This window comes from Clarias gariepinus, chromosome 5, assembly GCF_024256425.1.
Source record: "Clarias gariepinus isolate MV-2021 ecotype Netherlands chromosome 5, CGAR_prim_01v2, whole genome shotgun sequence".
NCBI lineage: Eukaryota > Metazoa > Chordata > Actinopteri > Siluriformes > Clariidae > Clarias > Clarias gariepinus.
Window position 1 is genome coordinate 9562426 of NC_071104.1, and position 13122 is coordinate 9575547.

Genomic DNA, 13122 nt, shown 5'->3' on the forward strand with positions numbered 1-13122 from the left:
CTACTCCACCTTTCCTCATGTGAACCAGGTTGTCATCAAAACATTCGGTGACTCGGATTACTGCGATTAGGTTTAATTTAAAGGAATGTCATCTTGAAGTGCAACTGTAATGCAGTTAGATTGTGTTGTTGTTGTTGTTTATTCTTATTTACACGTTTAAACAATTTATATACAGATTTCATTAGAGTCCTGATTTATTAGTCTATTCACGATCAGACTAACTGTCCTAGAATGCTGAACTGTTTAGATTACCATGATTAATTAAATTCTTTCTGTAAATTACAGCGCAGCAGGAGAGTCCCCCGATGTCCGCTGTTAAATATTAATCTGATCGAAACGAAGCTCGATAACATCTCTTGAAAGCACAATATAACGAACCTGATCTCGGATGAATTCAGACAAATACCATTAAGTTTTTTTTTGGTTTGTTTGTTTTTTTGGATTGTGCTTCTTTTCATGCAAATGATGCTTTAAGAAAAATGCAAACCCTGCCTTTAATCATAACCAATTCTAAAAAAAAAAAAAATCCTCAATTAGTCATGCGAGTTGTTTCTAATTTGCTTGTGTGAAACCATGTTTAGTTTAGTTCACATGCATTATTACTGTAGTAGGTATTAGATAGCCAAATTCACTATTAAAATCCATAGAGTTTCATATACTAGAAATGAATATCTGTTATTTTTGCCCCTTCCTCCATTCCCCAGTCCTCCAGGACGAATGAGGTAATAATATAGAGGATGCCAAGTGTGAAAGAGGTGTGCATGTTCTCATATTTTATTTAACCGCGTCCCTGCTTCGTAACACGCCCTCTTTCTGGCGACCTTCTGACCCGGCATACTGGAGCGGACCATGTTAAATATTTTCTCCTCTTTGCTTTGAGACTTCATCAACATCTCCTTTTCACTCGGAATCACTTAATAATGGCCTTATAAGGTGCCATCATCTTGTGTTGTGTTTTGCTAGATTAAGTGTTTGTGTCGTTAAAAAAAAAAAAAAAAAAGCTTTGGTGGACATGTGCGAGGTTGCTGTCTTCTTGGTTGAAAAAATATTATCCTGGTGAGCTCATTTCGCTTTCCAAGTTTCCAGTGGATTGCAATGTCTGTTTTGTTTAGGTTTCAGATCTAGAGTACTTTATGAAGTAGGCACTGCGCTGTATACATTTATCTGACTAGCAGTGTTGCAGTGTTAGTGTTTTGTGTTCACATGGAACAAGATCTTGGCCTGTGAGGTCGATTTTTCAGCTTCTTGAAACAGTTAAAAAAAAAATTTTATGTTTTTGTCTATTTTTTTCAATATGTCATGTTGTGGCAGTTAAAGCTCCATGTCAGCTCTAAGCATCCCATGGGACAGGGTTGATTGTTCTAGACGCTTTTTTGAAAAGCGGGTGCATGTTTTTTTGTTTTTTTTGAGACACAGACTTAAAGGAAGTAAACCCTTAGGTATAGATGCTTAGGCATTGTTTTGAATTGCAGTATCTGCACATATGAGTATGTGACTGATTTCACAGTGTTGGTGTGCTGATGTCCACATGCCATGTCTCCCAGAGGCCTCTTCAATAAAGAGTTCATGCAGCTGTTGAGTATGATATGCGAAAACACAAACAGTGCTCCTCTGACCTCATACACATTTTTTTTTTTTTCGTTTTTTTTTTTTAACCCTTTTACCTTAAAACTGATGAACGCTGGGCTTCGGTGCCTCTGTTATCTTCTTATCCTGAAGTTCAATTTGAAATAAGCTTCCCGTCACACAAGCTAAATAAGCAAAGATCAGCAATTCTCCCTTGAGATAGGAAAGGCCCCAGCAATTTGGCTGTTTCATGTCACCAGGCTGCGTCTGGTTTCCCCCTCTGGGAAGTCATCCAGAAAGCTTAAAACACCTTAAGACGGTAAGTGCTGTCGGGTGGGATGTAGTGAAATATCATTTAGAATGAGAGACCGCGTCTGGGAGCCATCAGAAACCTAGATGAGTCAAAAAAACAAAACAAAGCAATGTTTTCCATGTCAGCTAATTAATTTCAGGTTAAATTTTAACTAATGACACAGAAAGCGAGTTTGAGTGTAAGGACAGCAGTTCGTCCGGGAAAGTACCGTATATCCCTACTCCCCCATACCGAATTGGTGTCAGAACTCTGTATAAGGACTCATGTGAAAAAAAAAAAAGGCGAGTGGTTACAAGTTCAAATGAGATCCAGGACTTCCTGCAAATTTGGTGTGAGATTAGGTTGGCCGCATAAACAACCAGATCATTTCCTGTACCTTCCCTCCCACCTTAAGCGGTCCCCGGAGACTGACTCACAGATCTGGGACCAGGATGGTGAGGACAGGAGAGAAGACAAGAAGGGTGGGGAACACAGCCTTTTTAGCTCCATGGGGTGACCTAGGGACTGAGGAATTCTCAAGGTTCCTTTGCCAAGCAGGAATTGGAACAGTATGAGTCCTGGCTTGTCCACGGGTCTCTCACATTCATCTGCTTGTCTTGTCCTTTACTGATAGGAAATAGACATTGTCTTATGTTTACAATGCGAAAGGACCGTTATTTATTTTCCGTAGAATTCTCTAATCGAATCGGTCAGAAGGCATTGATTAATTTTATTCCTTTTGATTAGTTTTAACTGCATGGATGATGTTACAGTATATTAACGTTCTGGTTTTAATGCATTACAGTATAAAACAAGACGTACAAGGAGGATGCACCACAGAAACGTGCAGTAATTCCTATAGGGGTTTTTTTAAGGAGTGCATTTGTGTAACATTTTTTGAATTTTTTGAAGCAGTCAGAACTAGATCTATAGCTTAAAACTATCCCATGTGAGAAAGCAGGGAATTATTTAGCAAACCCCCCGCCCCTCGTGTTAACTTCACTCAAGTGACTGTTTATTAAGTGAAAAAAGGGAATGGCTTGTTTATTTGACTTGTTCATTTTTTAATAAAACAATAGAAATATTGGCAAAGCGTTACTATTTTCCCGTATTCCATCACATCCTGTTGTATTTCTTCCATATGTAAGCATTTATTTAAAAGTGAGCACAAGGGAATGCAACCATTTCCTATGTTTAGTTTGTTAAAAATCACCCTCCCTACTGTTTCCACTCAATTCCAAATTAATATTGTTATTTTCCCAGGCATCATTATGACTAGTCTATTGACTATCAGTCAAAGACTATCATTAGTACGCAAACTCAGTATTCAAGTAAAAGTACTTGCATAAAAATGGACTCGAATACGAGGAGAAGTATTATTCATTTTCTTTATACTCAAGTAGAAGTCCTAAGTAAGTGCTCTAAAATGTGCACTAAGGACCAAAGTACAAGTACTTAACAAAGGAACAAATTTTTTTGACCACTAAATAGTATTTTAAATTATTTCAAACAGAACTGTATTTTCAGAAATTTACATTTTTATTTTTTTTAACCAGACAACAAATATAAAATAATAATAATTAAATAAATGTATAATTAATTGACTGTGTTCAGATGCTTTACATTTTTGTAAAACCTTGTAGGCAATCCATAAGATAAAATGTTATAGGCCAACTTGTTTAAAATTTTAACTCCAGTTATAATAATATATATTTACCTGGTTAGTTTGGACAGGGCTGGACAGAGATGAGTAAACATTGCATATTTTTTGGACAAAGTACATTATACCTACACTAAATTGACGTATTTATTCGGCTAAACCTGCAATAGCATTGTATCCAAATACATATATTTTATTATAAAATTGGTCCCCCTTTGCAGCTATAACAGATACCACTCTTTTTGGAAGGCTGTCTACGACATGTTTTTGTGGGAATTCGTGCAAATTCATTCCGTAGAGCGTTTATGAGGTCAGGTACTGATGTTAGACGAGAAGGCCTGGCTCGTAATCTCAGTTTCAGTTCATCCCAAAGGTGGTGGATGGTGTTGAGGTCAGGGCTCTGTGTTAGGTCCAGTCAAGTTCTTCCACACTGAGTTCTTCAAACCATGTTTTCATAATCCTTGCTTTGTGTCCTGGAGCACAGTCATGTTGAAATAGAATAGGGCCTTCCCCTAACTGTTGCCTCACAGTTGGAAGCATAGCATTGTCCAGGACGTCTTGGTATGCTGAAGCATTAAGATCGCCCTTCACTGGGGATAAGAAGCCTGATCGAAACACCTGAATTCAAGAGTTAACAGCTTTGGCCAAACACTTTTGTCCGTATTGTTTATAATGTTAATAATGTTAATAACTTTCAGCATTGGTGAGTTTTCTGGATAAAGAAGAAACCACCATACAATGATGCAAGTAACTGCTCTGCCGTGCTTGCAGTTTTATTTCTGGGAAGCTGTGGCTTTTCATATGCTAAAAATAAACTGATGATTAATTTTGTTAAAAAAATTAAATGTTTCAGTTTCTAATAGTCACGCCTGTAGTCGTTTGCGTTATGCCATGAAATAAAAAAATCAACCTAAATAAACATGATTTTTTTATGCCAAATCACGGAAGCTAAATAAAAGGAAGACCCTGGACATGATGCCATGACACAATTACTTGATGACAAGATTCGACAATAAATAATTAAAAAGTAAAATTACAGGTTTATTATCACAAGTAGAAGAAAAAAGAAAAAGAAAAACTACTTACTAAAAAAAGATTTACGTACTTAAGTACAGCCTCGAAGTATTTGTACTTTCTATCCCTGCTGACTTTTTATCCTATTACACGAGTAGACTTTCTAGGTGACCCCTTGGACGCACTTGGACACCCAAACTTTAACAGTGATTGTTTTTTGAGCACTGTCCATCACTCCACTTTTCATTCGAACCCTCAGCCGTGTCATCATTACGTCCAGAAAATACTTAGGGGAGAATCCGAAACCTTCAATCTTCCAGACCCGACAAGCCTCTTCACCTCAGCACGAAGACATTTTGATGTGGATTCTGCTGATTTGACTATTGGGGATTTTTCGAAGCCTGAGCAAGGTGGGAAAGAACAAGCTAAGCAGACAAATAAGTAAAGCATTTTTATGTTTAACATCAAAATGACAAAAGGCATGATTGCTGGACATGACTTAAGAGTGCAAAGGCCCTCGCACCGTCCTCCAGCCAAACCATGAGCCTTATCGTACGAGCCAACCTTGAGAAGAACATGCATTCTGTCACGACTCTCTTGTCTAGTTGAACCCTCGAGACGGAACTTAATTTCTTTTTTGGCTCTGAAGTGAACAGTCATATCAGAGTATACAGGAGGTCAGTGGTCTCCGAGGGAATACACACGAAATCTTCCAGAATAACTAAAAGTGTCTGTGATGGGTGTACTCCTATGGACAAATAGTCAAAAAACAGATACAACCTGTTCGAAAATTGTCGAACCTGGCACTCTCAGGGATTCTCAGTATTTATTTGTCTCATGCGTTTTGCAGCATAAGTAATAAGGTGTTAATATAAGTTGTCAGAGTTCAGCATAAAAAAATTGCTGATGAGGTGCTGACAGTGTTACAAGAGCATCAAGATGATGTGTTAAACAGACTTACACTAAAAGAAACACACTGTTTTGGAAACAAGGACTAAAAGTTGGACGGGCAGATTTGTTCTGGCAATCGAAACAGAAATATAATACGTGTTATCAAGGGCTTTTTGCAACACATTACTCACAGCGTGAGTGTTTCAGCGCTCTGACACAGGTAATGCTTATTTTATACATGAGAAAAAACAGGAGTTTTAAGTGAGACCCACAGTCCTTATCTGATCTCTCAAATCCAGGAAATAAGAGATCATATCCAGACCCCAACAAAGTGGATAACGCTAGGGCGGGCTTATCTTTTTACTTTATAGCATCAACTGTGTTTATGTTCGTATTTCTGTTTCTCAGCCACTGGAGTTAAAAAAAAATAACTGGTTATGATGCAAACACTTTAATATGAGCATGAATGAGTTTTTTACAGTTTTGCTTTGTGTGTGTATGTGTGTGTGTGGGGTGGATTCCCATAGATAATAAGAACATGTCAGATAAACAAAATAAATTTTAAACCAAACTAAAAACATTTGTGGGAACCTCGGACCTCTGGTAGGCCACGGTAAACAAAGCCATATGAGCGAGCAAAGCAGGAAACCGTTAAAGACGTTTCAAGAGCGACGCGACCGCTACGTTTGTGTGACCTCACGGCCTTACAGTGGCGTAGTGAGAAATCCTACAGGGCAAAATAAAAACCTGTTTTGGGAAGCATTAGTAAGCACACCCCCCCCCCTCCCCAACCCCCCCTTAAGACACATCTGTCCATGTCTGGCCTTTCCCAGGCAAAGCGTATTAAAGGGCACTTTACATGCACACTTTTAATGTATTACCTTTTTAAAGCCTTATTTATTTAGGATTTAATAGGACACTTAGTGATGGACTTTAGCAAGGCTTATGGACTGGTGATGTGTGTCAAAATATCAGTAATGGGTTACATTTCTTCTGGCAAAATTACCTTTTTTTCTTAAGTTATATGCAAGAACTACATTTCTTGGCCTAGAAAGAGAAATGTCTAAAGAATTTAAATATACTACTACTACTATAACGATAATTATATAATAATAATAATAATCACTGTCTATACAGCTTATTCTGTAGGCATGAGGTTTGATGCCGATGCCAGGGGTCTTAGGGAATTAGGAGGGGTGTCAAGCCATCAAGCACACACACAGTCACACAAGCCACGCCAGGTGGAAATAGATAAAGTACTGTATATAATCCAGGATGGTGTTTCACAGCCCAGACTGAGAATTACTTTGTTCATTTCCAATAACAGCATGTCCGAAGTGTTTTGTTCCTCCTATAATATCATAATTTGTCAACGATTCTTCTTTCGGGCCCAAGCACTATGACATCAGCCCTACAGTATGCCGTCATAGTGTGTGAGGAATCTTTTAAGGAGTATTATTTTAAACCCATAAAACCCGGTACACAATTATAGCTCATTGAGCTGAACAATTTCATGAGCATTTCATGAGCTCTGCTCAACTTATTTTGGGTTGTTTGCAAAACACACCAATGGATTTTGATTTACTCCTCAAAGGGGATCTGTACGATCGCCACCAAACCTGGCCTATGTGATCTCAATACATTGAAGGTGCAAAATTGTGGGAAAGTTTCTGATATTAGTCGTGACGACGCCTTAAACTTATGCCGAAAAGTGCTTAATAACTTTAAAAGTTGGACATTAAGTGACATCACACTGAATGACATCTTAGTGTGAGGCTTTTTTTTTTTTTTCAGATTTTTTTCCCTAATTTAGTCGTATCCAATTCCTCCCCGTCACTAGGGGGCTCCCACATTAAGGCTACTACTACCATTCAGCTGGGAGGGCCGAAGAATATTACATGTTTCCTTCGAACCGCGTGATGCCAGCCGACCGCATCTTTTCGAACTGCTTGCTCACAGTGCGTTAGGGGCGGAGTAACACACTCTGAGAAAAGCGCTAGCCGCTCTTTCCACGTGCGCGAGCTCACAGATGCCCCTGATTGGCTGTAGAGTCGTGATTAATGCGGGAGCACAAAGTACCTCTCATCCTTCCCCTCTGAGAGAGCTCGGCCAATCAGCTCCCTCTAGACCTCCGGCTCTAAACCTCCGGCTGTAACAGCATCACCCAGGGATTGAACTAGCCATCCCCGGATAATAGGGCGAGCACTTTACCACTGCGCCACTTGGGGGCCAAAAGAGGCTTTTAAAAAAATAATAATAATAAAAATTCCTTTATTCTACAACTATGTGATAATATTTTTGGTATGTCCCTTTTAAAAAATGTCTGTTTACATGCTCGAATAGCTGTGCTTGGGCCCGCTCATCGTTACTAGCAACAATGTTCTTCTTCTTCTTCATTATTATTATTATTATTATTATTATTAAAGAAAGACATACATTTTACCTCTGTATTATATATACTGTAATAGTAAGAATAATTTCAGTGAAAGTCAGTCTACAAGCAATTACCTTTAATCAAGTGAGCAACTGTTGGAACTTTATCATTATAGGTATTGTATTATATGTAACTAATGAGGTTTACAATACAGATATGGGCCTAGATACTAAAACAAGAGACATTACATCATCACAATCACATTATGTTGCTTATTATTCTTGTTCTGTAAAGACGTACTGAAAGACAAAATATGGCACGAATAGACTCCATTAAGTGGTTAGCTTTGATCGGCTTTTTTTTTTGCACAACTTTTAAAGAAAAGTCTAGTGTGAATCTGATCAGGGGAAAAAAAAAAGTCCAGACATTGGCTGCTAAAAATCTAAATGATTAAACTCTCTCAGATCTCCTTGTGTTTGAGTTCGTATCGCAGCCGTGTTCGTTTTCCCAAGCCAAATGTTGAAATAAATCTTCCAGTTAAACACGTTGAGATTCATCCATTTTTAATTACTTCCACCTTCATTAACTTGGCGCTCCCTTAATGAAAACAAGTGTTGAATTTATTTGCAGCAAGTGTCTATTACGTCTTTGATGGTCTCAACAATTAGAGAACATCAAAGCCTAGGTTGGGCAAAGACGGGAGCTCGTTTGCAAAATTAAACCAACCTGCGGAAGAAACTTCTCAAATGAAGCCGGCTGCTTAAGTAAAGCATCGAAATAAAAAGCAGGATGGGGAAAATGATGTTTGTGTCCTTATTAGATAATTATGTACTCAATTAGAAATGTGTTAATTAACTTGTAGTTTACATATAATCAGGGAATTTGTTTAGCTGCGCTCCCTGTGTTGGTGTTTATTTATTTATTTGTACTTTTTTCTTTTTGGCATTCTCTTCAAGTCGTGTGCTTAAAGCCTGCGAAGTTGATTTATGGATCATGAAATCCATCATAACTCGGTTTCATCTTTTCATCACGATAGAAGCGGTAGACGGCCACACACAGAATTTTGATAGGACGTAAAGGGACAGTTCGGGAATTACAGCATGAAACAAATGAATTGCTTTCTAATGACCTTTTATTGTTCTCGCAGCACTTTTATAAATATCCATCCCTCAATTTGACAACGTTCTCATTCGAGCTTTGAGCTGCTTCCAAAATGTGCATTGACCTCCTTTCTTTCGCTCTCACACACGCATACTGTACACACACACACAATATGTACCATCACTTTGTTTGACTCGAGTGTAAAGTAAATGATAAATTTTCTTAATTAATTCTTTTTCCTTGCCTCATTTTGTGACCCTTGTTCAAATGTTCAAAGCAACCTACCGTTTTTTTTAGATATATATAATCTACTAGATTCTTCATATCAGCAGGGAAATGTTGCATCTTTTGCTTGTCCAAAAAAAGTCATGTTCAGAAGTTGTTATGCTTGGCCTTGGCAACACATATTAGACCCTAATGCTCACTGGTTCTGACCTATCCTCTACTTTTCAGTATCGGCCCTATTAACATTACCCAACAACTAATGAACCAGAGCTTTATCTTACTCCCTCCCATCTTGACACAGGGGTCTTGTCATCATTCCCCTACAAGCATCAATTCCTGCACATTGTAGCGTTTAATCCCCCTCTGGCCTTCGTTTATCGTGGGAAAGATGTGCTCTGACTATCTTTCCCCACTGCTGGACCCAAGACTTTGTCATCCTTAAACCCTCAAACGACACCCTGCATCCCTTCTATCTCCTACTTCCCACGCTTCAAATAAATCGTCCGGAGTACAGGAGCGCATGGCCGTGCCTCGGAGGAGAGCCTTCCTGTCTCCAGGGTAGGAATAAAAAAAAAGTCCCTGGAGGCCGTGAAGGACACGGGGTGTGTGTTTGCGTCCGAGGCAGTGAGAGGAGGTGTCGTGCAGCGACTCCCATTTTTTCCCTCCAACATGAATAAAATCGGCGCCCACTCGTCCTTTCTCAAGCCCCTGTTTGCACCGATGGTCTGAGCGATAGCACGGATGTGCAGATAACCGAAAAGGAAAAAAAAGGCCTTAATGATGCCGAGGTGGTGTTTAAAGGCTGGCTGAAACGTCCTCGTGGGCGATTGCGATTCCCATGCCCCGCTGCATTCCTCCCTCAGATCCCAGACGCGTTTTTTTAGCCACTATTTGTTTTTCCTAACCCCCCCCCCCCTCCATGCAGAGACCAAGGCGGAGTGCGAGTGCATTACTAGTGACCTGAGTAGGAGGAGAGGGGGACAGAGGAGCACTCCTGCGCACACACACACACACATACACACATACAGTACACACTTTTGCCCAGTGCCATTAGCCTGTTCCCCATGGGCATTCACCCTTCTTTCGAAACGACAGTGACACCACGTGCACTGCCCTTTGGATGATTGTGAAGCAACTTGACCTATCTCCTGCTAAAGTCGCCCGGATTATCCCGTCATTACCGTCTTGCACCACACGATATTTACAGCAGTTCTTTAATCTTTGATTCACCTCAAAAGCCCTTAAAAAGCTACACTTTTTTAACAACTTTGAAAAGACATTACAAACATGACATTGTTGTACTTTGATGGTGGGCTCATCCATAACTCATTTTTAATTTTTGTTTCCCCTTTCTCACTAACTGGGGAAGAGAGCAATGAATTACTAGAAGCAATAGCTTATGCTGTGTTTTGGACACAAACATACATACATACATACAAAAAAAAAAATTTGAGCGCATGTTCAGTGTGGTGCTGATTCACTGTAGCTGAGGTTGAAAACATGGAACTGAAACTCAGTGGACAAGTAAAAAATAGATGTCATGGAGAACTAGTTCCACATCACTTCTTATTTGTTTATAGTACAACCTTTACTTATACACCTAGGCAAAAGACAAACTTAATTTTTACCATTTTTATGTTACTGTACCGTACATTTCTAATCAGGAATTAGTGTGAGTTTCACAATAAAAGCTCAGAGGCCGAGATTGATCGCAGCTCGTATTAATGTGATTGCATTTCCAGTTGCTCAGAGGTCTCTGTAACTCTTACGTAAATACGGTATTTAGTATCATTGCCTTCTAATTGCTTAACCTGGAGCAAGAACTTTGTCGTAGGTTTCCACCTGCTTCCTTCAATACTGCAGTGAAATTTTTCGTCTTGTTTCTCCTGAAAGATCCCGCGTAACCCCGTCAAAGCTTCCCAAGGGGCCGTTCCAGCACTTAAACATTTTATAAACTCAATATAATAAATTATACATTTTGAGGTAGAATTGCTTAGAATCGTTTTCCCTCCAGGGACCACGTTTTTAACATCCTGCCTGATACAGTAGCTCAGTATTTCTTCAGTATTTTTAAGATAATCCTCCTGCACCATGACATCATGTTTTCTGAAGTGCGCCAGACCGTTTTTTCCCAGCGAAACAAGCCCACGACATGATGCTGCCACCTCCATGCTTCACATCTGGAATAGTGTTATCTGAACTCAGAGTCCCTGAACTTCATATCTTTCCCCCTTTATACAAAGCATTGATCAGCCTTGTTTCTTTTTTTACAGCCACAAGTACAATCCCAATTAACTCCTTTTTAATTAAGAAGGACACAACAAAATTTTTAAAATAATTGAAGCACAACAAACTTTACCCATTCTGACTTAAAACACTCATTCTTTGATTTTCTGCCATGCCATAGGGGGCTGGATCCTATCGCAGGTGATTTGGGGCACAAAGTGGGGTACACTCTGGATGGGGTGCACACACATACACTCAGTCACTTGCTGATTTACACACTATGGGCAATTTGGGAACGCCAATCAGCTTAATCTGCATGTCTTCGGACGGTGGGAGAAAACCAGAGAACCCGGAGAAAACCCAGCAAGCACGGGGAGAACATGTCCACCCGAGCACACATTTACACCTGAGGTGGAAATCGAACCCGAACCCAAACCCAAACCCTGAAGTTGCCAACCACTAAGTCTCCTAGGCAATTCAATTTTAGTTAATATAGTGCTTTTAACAATATTCAGAATACTAAAATATTACGGAAATAGGTTTGAAAAATGTATGAACCATATATAACTTATAATAATTATCATTTTGTCCCTGATGAGCAAACCGAGGACGATGGTAGCAAGGAAAAATTTTCTGCTGAACATTGAACAGTGGTTACGTTCAAATGTTTATGGGAATTTTCATTCCAACTACTGAGCGACCGTACGTAGTCACACGGATCCCAGACAGACCACATAGGGCCATTCTCAGCAGCGAGCCAGAGAACCTCCATGCGATGAGAACTCCATCCCCAGATGTGTGGTACCAGAATGTGTCAGACAGGGGTTGGGATTGCTGACAACTTCTGAGTGCCATGTGGAAGGGGGAAAGAGAATTGGGTAAATTCATATTTAGGGGGTTACTATTAGATGATTATAGCGGCACGGTGTAGTTGTTAGCACTGCAGCTCCACACTTCAAGGGTGCACCTCATTCCCTAAGTCTCCTGCGATAGGCTCCAGACACCCTGTACAGGATAAGCAATATATAAGATGAATGAATGTACAAACGAAAATGTATGAAAATATGAAATATAAGATGATTATTTGGCCTTTACACAAGTATTCACACCAACATGCACATTTTGTAGTGTAACAACCTGGAACCGAATAGGGATTATACATCATCTACACACAACACCAAGTTGAGTGCTAAGTTATTTACCGATTACAAAAGGAAGCTTTGTGATTGCATAAGAAATCGCCCACATTGGTATGACAACCCATTATTTTGCAACAAGTTTCCATCAGAGGTCCCATAATTAGTTAGGGTGAATACATAAGCAAGGCACTCTAAGGTTTCTTTGCTAGATCCATTTATCCTCGCTTGTATATATGACTGTACATGAAGTGAAAGCTTTAGGAGTCCCCATGCTCTGTATGAAAAAATCATTTAATGCATGGAGTACATGAGAAAAGGAAACAGGCTCCCAAATCCCCAGCTCGTGAGATATTCCTAAGGCTCTTCTTCCTGGGAAAACATGGGTCAAACCAACCACCCCTCACTTTCTCAAAGTCCTCACGATCTGTGGCTCACACACCGCCCCACTTCCTGCCTTTCCCACCTCTCTCTCTCTCTCTGCTGGAGGAGAACAGGATGTGAAGACCCCCAAGGTGATCGGAGAACGTGGGGAGGACATTGCCTGGGGGCCTTCACGCTGCGTTGTCATAACACTGGCAAGGTTCACACGTTCCTGACTTCCTCCGAACGATCTGGCCTAGTGACGTAGGATATT